Source organism: Sciurus vulgaris (assembly GCF_902686455.1).
Source record: "Sciurus vulgaris genome assembly, chromosome: 11".
In the NCBI taxonomy this organism is placed as follows: Eukaryota; Metazoa; Chordata; class Mammalia; order Rodentia; family Sciuridae; genus Sciurus; species Sciurus vulgaris.
The window spans coordinates 104,585,423-104,598,295 of record NC_136472.1 but is presented as its reverse complement, the minus strand read 5'-3'; the positions used below and the strand labels follow the sequence as shown (position 1 = coordinate 104,598,295).

The 12,873-nt window shown below is 35.2% G+C and overlaps 1 protein-coding gene across 1 annotated transcript in view; it reads right to left on the bottom strand.

The window, feature by feature from the left end:
- DDX10 (DEAD-box helicase 10) overlaps positions 1-12,873 on the bottom strand; it is a 394,465-nt gene that overhangs the window by 16,561 nt on the left and 365,031 nt on the right.

Sequence of the window (12,873 nt, the reverse complement as noted above, 5' to 3'; positions counted from 1 at the left end):
CTGTGTGTGATACAGTAGAGAATGGTAGAAGATTCTCAAAGATGATATAAAAAGTGGTTACCATTTTTTAAAAAGAGGGGGAAGGTAAATTTTTCAAGCCTTACCAAGTTTTCAACAAGATTCTAGAATGGATTACCAATTTATAAAAGGAAGTAGTTATACTTCAGGGCTGGTCAGCAAACTCTGTGGGCTGAGTTTCAATCATACATCATGTTTCACTAGAAGATAGACATGTCTATTTGCACTGTCTATGGTTGGTCTACCATGCAATAGTAGAGCTGCAATCACCCTCAAAGTATAAAACATACATTATCTCACTCTTCATGGAAAAAAAGGGCCAACCCCTTTTTGTGTAAAACAGACTCCTTGTATTAGCAGCTTTCGTTAGCTCACTAAAAAGAACTCCCATCAAACAACCTTCACTGTTTTCTTTGAGAAGGTTATTAGACTGATAAAAGCAAGAAAATAAAGTATCTAGATTTCAGCAAGGCACATGACACATGACAACCTTTTTGATAAAATCTGAACATGGGATCTGAATCCTAATAAAATCAGGAGAATCTCTTGGTGGGTGATTAAGCAGGAGCCTTAGTTTCAGAAAGATGTATTGCTTTAGTTAGGTATTTTATACCATCTAGTTCATCATGTTCAGATCTTATGTAACTCCCCCTTTATCAAGTTCAATTCACTATGATTGGAAGATGCCTTAAGCATGAAAACTCTTTTTAATGTGTGACTTCTCTGAAATGTACATATCTCATAATGTGAAGAATATCTCTTTTTTTCCCTTTCCCTGTTTAATATTGAGATGGTTGCTTTTTAAACTTCATTACTTAACAGTAAGTCAACTACTGTCATGAAATATGTCTCTACAAAAATTCCAGTATAGAGGAAAGGAGTAGCTTTGGAGTTAAGCCTGATTCAAATTCTAGCAACTACCTAAAACTTGGGAAAAAGTTTTAGGCTTAGCTTCATGGAATGCTTTCTCCTAATTTGTAAATTGCAATTAATACCTACCTCGTAATTGAACTAAATGATAAATACACAGTAAATGCATTATAAGTGCAATTTTATAGTTTTTCCATTTCCCAATAGCAAGAAAGATCTTAGTGTTTTTCATTAATATTAATCTATTTTTATTGGCCTTTATTATGTCAAGTGAAATCTTTCAACTTAAGATGTCTTCTGTTCTCACAAGTGTTTAAGCTTGTAGTAAAATACTTGGAAAAGTATAGATACTGTACCACTGAATATAACAGATGCAATTAAGCCTTGTTTCTAAAACCCTTTTAATGCATTAGATTCTCGGACCAGGACAATCCAAGAACAGAACTATAAAACCTAATCACCATAAATTCAGGTTTTTGTTACAATGCCCATGTCTCAGGAATATAGAACCACAAATGGAGAGAATTCCTGAGGATCTGGGACATTCAAGAAGGATCTAGAGAAGGTCAGGACCTTGGTGGGGAAGGATGTCCTGGGTCTCTGGAAAGTGAAGATCTTCAGCAACCAACAATAGTCTTTGTTGTTTTTATTTAAATTAAATATATTATTAATAGCCTTATTTCAAACAAGAAACGTTAGCTTTGAGAGGCTCGGAAGAGAGTTTCTCAAAAAGCAGTTTTAATACAGGGAAGGAATGTGCAAAGCTAGAATTTCTATGTGTGGTAGAATGGGATTTAACCCACTACGTTAATCAAATCAGGGGGAAAACACACACACACACACACACACACACACACACACAATCATTATCACAGTTTATTTAAAAGTTAAAATTATCTGTAAGTTATAAAAATTCTTACACAATGACTAATATGCAAAACACTAACAATACAAACTGTTGGCAGGGTTGTGGCTCAGCAAGAGCCCTCATATGTTCTTGATGGGAATGCACAATGGTACCATTTGACAGCTTCTTATAGCACTAAATATATGTTTACCATGCGATCCAGCAATGATGCCCCCTGGTATTCATATAAAGGAGTTGAACACTATTACCACATAAAAATCTGCACACAAATATTTATAGTAGCTCTATTCCATAACTGCCAAAACTCAGAAGCAACAGAGATATCTTTCAATAGATGAATGGATAAACCAACATGACATATTCATACAACAGAATAGCATTCAGTGATAAAAAGAAATGAGCTATAAAGCCATGAAACAATATGGAAGAAACTTGACAGCATATTGCTAAGTGAAAAAAGTCAATCTGAAAAAGCAACATACAACATGATTCCAACTATAATGACATCCTAGAAAAGTCAGAACTATGGATAATTAAAAACAACAAAAATAATCAAACACACACACACACACAATAGTGGTTGCCAGGGTTTCAGAGGGGGATGTAAACAAATGAAGCACAGGGCACTTATAGGAGAGTGAAACTATTCTGTAAGTCATTTGACTGACTTAGAAAACTGAACGAGAGAGATTAAGCAACTTATTCAGGGTCCAGAAGTTGTAAAGGAAATTCAGATTCAAATTCAATTTTTTCTGGCTCTGAACATCACAATTTTCTACACAAGGCCAAGTAACCTACCTTTGTTCAAACACAGACTTAATTTTTCAAAACTCCCTACTTTGCCTCATGTTGTGAAGTTTATGATAATACAGCATGAAGATCAATATTCCCAAACTACACACAGTGACACATGTGGGCAAGACATTCAGTAGACTGTTGAGTCACAGAACCTCATGTAATTCACATCATACACCTGCAGGAGCAAGTGCTTTTGTAACACTGATGCTACTGAGACCATACTGCCAGGACCAGATAAAGTTTAAATACCTATGCATTGATAAAGAAAGGCAAAAGGAGAAAGATTGACTCCCTGAATTATTTTTCATGTAGAAGAAATTCCTAGGTATTATTAAATTTTTTTAAAATGCTTCTTCTCTGGTTCTTAGTAAGCTTTAGCCAACAGACTCAAAGATGGTGGGAAGGGATGAGGTGAATGATATAACAAGAATAAAATGCTCATTGGTACCTGCCATGAATAGGAAGACCACTTACTGTTAAACAGCATACGTTAAATAAATGATGTGTAAACTAAATTCAATGAAAAGAGATCAGAATGTCCTCTGTAACCTGGGAACTACACTCCCTGGGCTACAAGGATGCTGCAGTCAGAATCACTACATCAGGTCTTAAGAATGTTTCAGATGATAATTTCACAATAGCTAAATGGGACTAGCCTAGGCGTCCATATCAATGGATGAATGGACAAAGAAAATGTGGTATATACACACAATGAGGTTCTATTTAGCCATAAAGAAGAATGAAATTATGTCATCTGCAGGAAAATGGATGGAAGTTGTGAACACCATGTTAAGTGAAATAAGCCAAACTCAGAAAGTCAAGGGTCACAAGAGGAAAAGAAAGGTGGGGAAGGATTAAATCTCATGAAAATTGAAGAGAGATCAGTAGAGGAAAGGGACTGAAGGGAAGGAGAAAGGGAAGGAAAGGGGAATATACTGAAGAATGATACTGGCCAAATTATATTGTTTTAATTTGTGTGCATGAATGAATATGTAACAACAAATTCTACCATTATGTACAATTATAATGCACCAATAAAATTATGGAAAAAAAAGAATGTTTCAAGTGCTATGTGATATGACTGTGGCTAGGGCACCACAGAAGAGAAAAATTTGCTGAGAAAATTTGTCCACTTCTTTCTGGAATGCTTTAAACAAATACACTAGTATTTGTACTAGTAGTGAACACTAAACCTGCAAGGACACTAGGGCAAGTAGTTCCAAAACTTTGGTTATAAAATGGCAACTGACATCATGGGGGATTCTGTAAGCTTGATTCTGGAAGAGACTATGCAACCAGAAAGTATCATGGTGCATTGTGTTAGAGCTCCTAAGCAGATTAGGGATTTGTGAGTTTATACATATTACATCATAAATTGAGGATCAACATTACTGTATAACCTATTCAAAAATCTAACAAAAGCACAGACAAGGGGCTTCTCAAAGAAAGCACACTTTCTTTACTACAGTGTATGTGCAGATTTTTGATTTCTTGATTTTTCCTTTTCTCTCCCTTTTGAAATGCAAAGGAAAGAAATCAGGTGAAACAGCAGACTGACAAAGCTGCCAGGATGAGGGTGGGTGTCTGGCGTTGAAGAAATAGAAAATATTCCCTTAAAGGGAATATCCATGGGTATCCTTTTACAAAATACTGCTACCTTGGTGTGCAAAGCCACTATATGGGCAAAAAGTTCAGCACCCCAAACACCCTATTTGAGTTTCTATTTATATAAAATTCTCCTTGTATTCATATCAAATGTATCTTGGACTTTTCCTAAGTAATTTATAGCTAATAATAAGTGAGCTTGTGATCATTTAAAAACAGTCTCAGAAATCTTTACATGTCTTCATAAGTACTGGCACTTTGGTATTCAACTATGCTGTACCAAAGACTTTTCCCCTTACAAATTTTAAATTACAAGGCCATGGCAACAGTCCTAATGAAGATTAATTACTGCAGTACATTCCACAAAATCTGCTCAGTTTCTTTCTGATGGCATGTATAATAGTAGTGAGAATGTATCACATTTTGAATGTCTCTTTTCTAGTTGTTCAGAACTAAAAACAGATTTATAAAAACAGGTTGATCTAAGAAAAGATTGATTGGCTCAGAGTTCATTATAAACGTAACTGCAAGAGGAGAGAAAAAAGTGTTTTCTTAGATCAGAATTCTAATAATCAGAAAAGATTGGTGGTGGTGAGAAGGTAGAAAATTGCATATCTTACCACTATTTCCTTCTATAAAGTGTACACTTAAACCTATTTGAAAATTTCATGAAAAGTCAAACCCCCTTTCCCAGATACATGCATACCACACCTCATATTTACATGCAATTTCAAGATGTTCAAGATTCCCTTAAAGCTTATCAGAAGAGTCCAGGTTAAGAATCCTTGCTTGCTCTGGCAATCTGGAAGATATAATTATTTCTCCATTTCCAGATTTAAAAAAAATTTTTTTGAACATCATCCAAGTTGAGTTTAGGCAACACATTTTTTCAACTACTAATCTACATGTAGAACATTTTGTGCTCCCCAGAAACACATCAGCTTTTCTTTCAACTATTTTCATTGATTACTTTTCAATATTCAAGATCATCACCTACCCAAGCATATCCCCAGTGTTCTAGCTATCAGGCAAAATTAAGTTTCACAGTTTAGTCTTATTCTTCATTAGACTTTCAAAGAGAAAATTTAGTCTTCACCAAGTTGCTCATTAAAGAATTACAATGGCAAAAAATAAATTAAATAAATATATATAAAAAACCAAATGGAAAGAATTAAAAAAACCTAAGCATGGACACAAACTAAAATTCTGAAAGGGGAGACTGATAAGGAAATTATGGTATAATAAGCTGATAGAAAAAAATGTTTTGCAATCATTAGACATGAATACTTTCTACATGAAGCAATGTGAAAAGAAAGAATCATTCTCAGTGGTTTTAATGTGAAAAAAGTTGCCACGCACCAGGGTTAGGGCCACAGCCAAGAGAACACTATTAGCAAGATGCTTTGCTTTGGCCTCATGGCAGCCCTGATAATTCTGAAAAATGACAAACTAACAACTCAGTGTCACTGAGTGACAGTCATACAATGGGTGAATAAATGACACAGTAGAAAGCATAGGGCAAAAACAGACTACAAGCAAAGTCAAGAGTATAGTTTCCTAAACCCTGAAATTTTCATACTAGTCCTCCCCACTTCAACCCTCACTCCAGAAAATAACACCCTTATTCTCACTGTCCCAAGACAAATAATGTTGTTTTTTCCTATCCCTATTCCAACAATCTTCCTTGGAAGTTTCCCCAAATCGTCTTGTTTCCAAATATTTCACAGTTCAGTAGAGATGACTGAGATTTTCTCTCAAAAGCTGTTAGGCATACTGGAATGATGTTAAACCTCCTGCAAGTTACAAAGACTAAAAGGAAAAAACATGGGCTGGGGGTGTAGCTCAGTTGTAGAGTTCTAGCTTAGTATGTGCCAGACCCTAGCTTCAATCCCTAACATGGGTAGTGGGGTGTGGGGGAATGGCAGGCACAGAATGAATTCAGTACCTCATTTAAGATAAATGCACTTGTTTCTATATCTGTCACTCACAAGAGTGACATCATCAAGGAGAAGTTCAAGTTGAAACCATGGTTAAAAGTTTTTTTTAAAAAATGTATAATAAAAAAATGTATAATCAGTTAGACTGCATAAGAAAGAGCTCTTTAAAAGAGAATCATCCTCTATATACATCCTCCATAATTTCACTGCATTTATATTAAACAAAATGCTATACCAATCCTGTCCCAACCACAAATAGTTAAAAAGAAAAAGAAAATGGTTTCTGCACATTTTCCTTCTCCAGGAATTCATTTTTGACTCATATACATTTATTTTCCACATATTATGAGGCTAACTGAAAAGTCTTGAAAGAATAGCTGATAGGCAAAACTCACTGAAGAGATATCACAGAACTCCATACTAGGAGGAACTACAGAGATTCAAGCAGTTTATCTACTTCATGTAACAGATCTTTTATAAAGATAGGCAAGTTCATTCAAAATCCAAACTAGTATAAAATAGATATTTAAAAACAAAACCAAAAACTTCAAACAACAACAACAGCAAAAGGCAAGACAAAAAACCTTGATCAATCTATTAAGAGCCATGTAAGAAGAGGTAAGAAGAATAGCTAATTATATCAGAAGAAGACTGGTTTACTCAGTACAGGAAAATGTATTAATCCATATAGCATTATCTCCATAGAAATTATGTCTGAACTATGACAACAGCTTCAGTACCAGTTACAGCTGTAACTGGCCTTGTGTAACCTAGAACAATCTAACAAACACCCTAGCACACAATAGTTTCTTTTAAAGGAACCTATCTTAATCAGAGGCTACAATCCGCAAAGCAAAAAGACTGACATACAAGGTAGTAAGACTCTAACACCACCTTTTTCTTTTTCCTTTTTCCTTTTTGTTTGTTTGAAAAAGGTTAAGATTATAAATATTAAAAACTCAATGTGACTGGATAATGAATATGTGGAGCATCCAGCTGCTTCTTTTACATCATATTCAATACTTTGCAAAAATTTACAGCATTAGCACATGAAGATGGCCATAAACAAAATATGATGAATGGTACTAGACATACAAAATTAATCTTATATTACATGCTCACAGCCAAATCTTTTGGCTTGTGAGGCACAGTTAAAAGGAACAATCTTACTGAAAGAGATTAATTGGAACATGGTTAAAGATGTCTCACTTCAAAGGCTATATACTCTTGCTCCCCTTGGTTGGATAAGACTTAACTCACTTCAGGGTTAGCTTAGACACGGGTCCCTTCAGAAAGCTCTTCCTGGGCTCTTCCACCAGGCCAGGTGAGGCCTATCACTTATGTGCTTCCCATGTTCATTCTCTACATAAACCCTCTCCATTGCTTCCCCAGGCCCACAAAGCACAGCACTTGTCGATTCCAATGTTTTGTAATTGTGTACTTAGCTCTTTGTAATCTCCACTGAATGAAACACTATGAAAGCAAGAAAGGTACTTGTTTAGTGTTTTATGCTCTGTACTTGCACTCAGTATGCCTGGCACATTTCAGGCTTTGAAATATTCTTAGTCCAAAGAATGTATGGAGAAATATGATAACCAAAGAAATAGACCAGGTAAGTATTTTTAATTCTTAAGTAGAATATGGTTTAAATTATGCATAAAGTTCTTGCTATAGTTATTCACACTATATTTGGAATCTTTAAAAAATATCTTCTTCTTGTTGTTGTTCAAGCAGTATAACTACATTAAATGGACTATCCAAAATGAAAAATGGCTTATGAGACCAAGGGCGACTGGAATAGTTGAAGTCTTTCTTTCCCCTAAGATATACAAGTCTCCTAAAATATATTGGAAATAAGAACATATGATTCTGCATAGGTCTCAGCAGACCAGTGAATTGTATGATATTATAAAGTCCACTAAAACAAAGAACTACATTTCATATCAAATTGTTTTGTCTCTATTTTAATAACAGTAATGACAAGAACAAGTCCTAACATCTTCTATGAACTCTATCATGCTAATTCTACAGTTCCAAAGAAACAAACAAACCACTATAGTCTGGACCAAATTTTAAGATATAAAAAAATGACAAAAGAAATCAGAAAACAAAGTAAGCTCTACTTTCTGTACGCATTGTCAAAAACTGCACATCAAAACCTAGAGCCTCAGATGAAATTCAGACAACTGGCCCCAACCTCCTGTACTAAGGGTGGATTACCAGCTCCCAGTTCACAGCTCTGTTTTTAAGGATAAACAGACTTTTCATGGCACATTCTTAAATCTTCTTAAAAGGAACTCAAAGTTATTGTTTTCCTATTTGCTGGGACCACATAATAAACAAGGGTCTCTTTCAGCCATACTAACTTAAAGGGGTTGAATCGCATACATCAGAATCACTTTGGAATCTCAGTGCTAGAGACAGAAATTCTGATAATTCCACAGAGGGTTAAGGGTAGTTTAAATTCTATGCAGATGTGCACTGAGCTGAGAAGGAAGGTAGAATTACAAACTTTTTAAAACCTTGTCAGACCTCCCTATGGAGGAACTATGACCCCATATTCAGTCATTCTCCACTAAATCTGGCTCTCCATTGCCTATTTCCTACTGAGAAAGTGTCTTTCCGTGTAGAGACAAAAAAGTGCCACTCATGCTGAATATTTATGAGTGTCAGCAAAGTAAGGGAAAAAGAAATACCAGAGGAAAATTGAAATAAAACTACTTCATGCTAGTTAGCTGTTTTTTAATTGATGTGTCTAGTCCCAGAAGAGTGAACTTATCTCTGAAAACACCAAGTTTATATACAAAGAATGACCTCTTGGGAGAACAATGATGACCAAGGCAGAAGCACGAGCTATTGAAACAATTACTGAGTAGAAGCTAGAAAGGGCACAGCAAATAAACCTGTGAAAATGCCATGAAGCCCCTCTAAAGGTGACATCACAAAATCTTAGCACATCATCATGTTTACAAGAGGCAAAGAAAAGAAGAGGTACCAAAACTGAAACGACACTGGAAAATTGTACTTGTGTTATTATTGTAAATTGCAGTTGCAGCAATTACTACTGTCAAAATTCTATAGTATATAGCTTTACAAATACTTCTTTATCCAAAACAATTTTTCTTTTTGGTTTACATATATCTTAATTCATTGCCAATGAGGTAATTTTAAGAAAAGAAAAAGGGAGAGCTGGGTATGGTGGTCTGTTATCCCAGAGGCTTGGGAGGCTGAGGTAGGATTGCAAGTTCAAAGTCAGCCTCAACAACTTAGTGAAGCACTATGTAACTTAGCAAGACCCTATCTCAAAAATAAATAAAAACATTGATGTGGCTGCATTACTGTAGTGTGTTAATTTTAAGTCTTTGGGTATAAACTGAGGAGTGGGATAACTGGGTCAAAAGTGGGTCCATTTCAAATTTTCTGAGGAATCTTATGCAGCCACATCAATGTTTATTCAAAATAACTAGATTGTGGAACCAACCTAGATGCCCTTCAACAGATGAATGGATAAAGAAACTGTAGTATATACACACAATGGAATATTATTCAGCCACAAAGAATAATAATATTATGGCATTTGCAGATAAATGGATGGAATTGGAGAATATCATGCTAAGTGAAGTAAGTCGATCCCCCAAAACCAAAGGCCAAATGTTTTCCCTGATAAGTGGATGATATATTAAAAGGGGTTGAGGGGTGGGGGGTGAGAGAAGAATGGAGGAACTTTAGATTATGTAGAGGGAAATGAGAGGGAGGAGCAGGGATATAAAAAATGTTGGGATGTACCACCATCATGTACCCTATGTACATGTATGATTACATGTATGATTATATGAATGGTATGGATGGTATCTACATCGTATACAACCACAGAAATGAAAAGATGTACCCCATTTGTGTACAATGAATCAAAATGCAGACTGTAAAAATAAGAAAATAATTAATTAATAAAAAAATAAAATAAATAAATAAATAAAAAGGGCTGGGAATGTGACTCAGTGGTTAAGTGCCCCTTGATTCAATCCCTGGTACCAAAAGGGGTGGGGTGGGGAATGAATATCAGAGTATGAAAAGAAACTGTACATGTAGACCACTACTTGTAGCTTACCATAAATCCTGCCTTCCAGTGTAGGAATGACAAACAGGTTTTATCTTGTATACCAATTCCACCTGATAGAAGCTATGCTGAGAAGGACTACTTGGGCTAAAATCTAGTGGTGATGTCTAAAGACATTTTTAGTTGCCTCAACCAGGGGAGGGGAAAGGGAATTTGGTACTGTCAGTGGCCAGGGACAATGCTAAATATTCTATAGATTCCCCTTTTCTAAATGTAACATTATCTGGACCAGAATATTAATAATCCCAAAGGTAATATTATAGTTTGGATCTCAAATGTCCCTGAAAAATTCCTGTATTGAAGGTTCAGTTCCAAATTTAGCATGTTCAGAGGTCAGGCCTTGGGGAAGTGACTGGATCATATGGGTTCTCACCTCATCACTGGATTAAACCACTAAGGAATTAATCATTTAATAGGCTATTAGGAGGTGGTGGAAACTTCAGGAACTAGGGCCTAGTTGATGAAGTGGGTAATTAGAGGTATGCATTTGAAGCATATAATTTGTTCCCAGTCCCTTCCTTTCTTTCTGCTTCCTAGTCAACATGAAGTGAGCAGCTTTTCTCCTCCATAAGCCTAAAAGCAATCAGGCCCAGAGATCATGGATTGAAATCTCTGAAACTGTGAGGCAAAATTAATCTTTCTTCCTTTTAAGTTGTTTAACTCAGGTATTTTGTCACAGCAATGTAACTACTTAGCACAATTAGAAAACCATGGCCTAGTCAAATCTACCCTCTAGTTAGTACATGGATCCAGGTCTTTGGTCAAATAAATAAATTTGTCTTTATGCAGTTTTCCTGACCTACCTCTCCTAAAGTTGAAGAAATTCAGCATAACCTGATTGGGGTAGTAGAACTAAGAAATCAATTTCATTTATGCAGATCACAAAGATCAGTCCCTGATTTTTACTGTGATTATAGACATAAATTATTTCATCCCTGAAAGCTTTGGTTTCTTCATCTGTAGGAAGAGGGGTTGGACTGGTAAACTGTGCTCATAGACAAAAAGTGAAATTGCTAGGAAATCCCTGAATATGCTTAAGGAATACTATCCTCATGTTAATAATAAAGCCCTTGTTGATAGTCTCAAGAAAAGAATATCTTCAGCTTGGGACAAGTTGACCAATTTTAATCTGCTACTAGGTGTACCTTAAATTACAACTGTTTTAATTTTCACATAATGCTTGACTGTTTTTCCATATGAATTGTCTTTACAATAAGATGCTTTGGCATCTTTCAGGATACCCTACACCTCCTTGTTTGTCCATTACACTTACCCAATCTTGGCTTCTCCCAACCTGCCAATCATCTGTATTCTTTCATCTCTTCCATCATCAAACTATTGGGACCAATTACATAGTTTCTTATAGTTATACCTTTTTAACCTTATAAGTCTCCATTAATCAATTGGTCAAGTCAAATTTTTCAGGGCCTTCTCCATACCCATGATGCTAATACTGAGGATGGGAATAGGGGCTGAACTGTGTTAATATAATAAATAAAGATAGAATCTCTAGCTATAAAACATTTGCAGGCTAATTAAGAGGCTGCAACATGTGAAATTATCAGAGAACAAGTTATAAGGTATAAAATAGAGACGTGCCATTGTGATGATAAAAAAAAATGACAGAAAGATGAAATGGAATGCCTATACTACACAAATGAAGGATGACCCCAGAAACTATCATGAAAATATTAAGGAAAAAACCTGTATGAATCACATGCAGGATTGCCAACAACCTGCTTCAAAGGTGGGTCCCATCTTTTAAAGGTATGTTGGATATGCAAAATATGGCTGCAGAACAAATTGTAAGAACCAATTAATATCCTCAGGAGAGTCAAACTACACAGAACATCTGGAAGTTAATTATTTAAAGTCATGCATTAAGTCAAAACGTATGTATTAAAACAGATTCTATAAACTGCTCTAAAAGAGGAAGAAATATGTAAGAACTAAGAGGTAGTAAAATGGACGATCCTTAGAGTTTACCTAGACCTCAGACATGTGCAAAAAGGAACTTTGTGAAGCTAAATATGTATAATTTCTTTTAAAAGTCAGTTTTTAAAAATTAAGGATAAGATGTGAACCTAAATAATTTAACTCTAAATGGCATAAACATTTATGTATTTTTCTAAATCCTAATAAGATTATTTTTATCCAATGGTGCCTTTTGTGATAGTAAAGTTAGTATTCCATTACATAGTATATGAAAATACTATAAAACTAATATGTTCACTACCTAGTTGTCTAATAGCGTGTACCTCAAGTGTCTGGCATTAGCTGGTATAACTGCATTTTGGATAAGTGAATCTTCCCTATTACCAAATAATTCTGTGTTTAAATGAGAACAAGATTTAAATGAAGAGTAATTCAATTTCTCCCTACAGCATTTTCTACTAAGATGATAATCTTTTTGAGATCTTTTGGAGACCTGCTCCTGTTTAAGAACAAATTATAGCTCTCCGTGGCCTATTTCTGCAACTCCAAACTCTTTTGGCCAGCACTTCAGGGGTTCCATCAAGCTTCACCTTCACTTCAAGTCTATTAACTTTGCCATTAGTTCCTAACTTCTGCTCAATGATTTAAAATGTCTATGAAGTTTAACGTTCTAACTTTTAAGTCAATATAATCTTAATGTAATCTAAAACACAGTACTCTGAAAA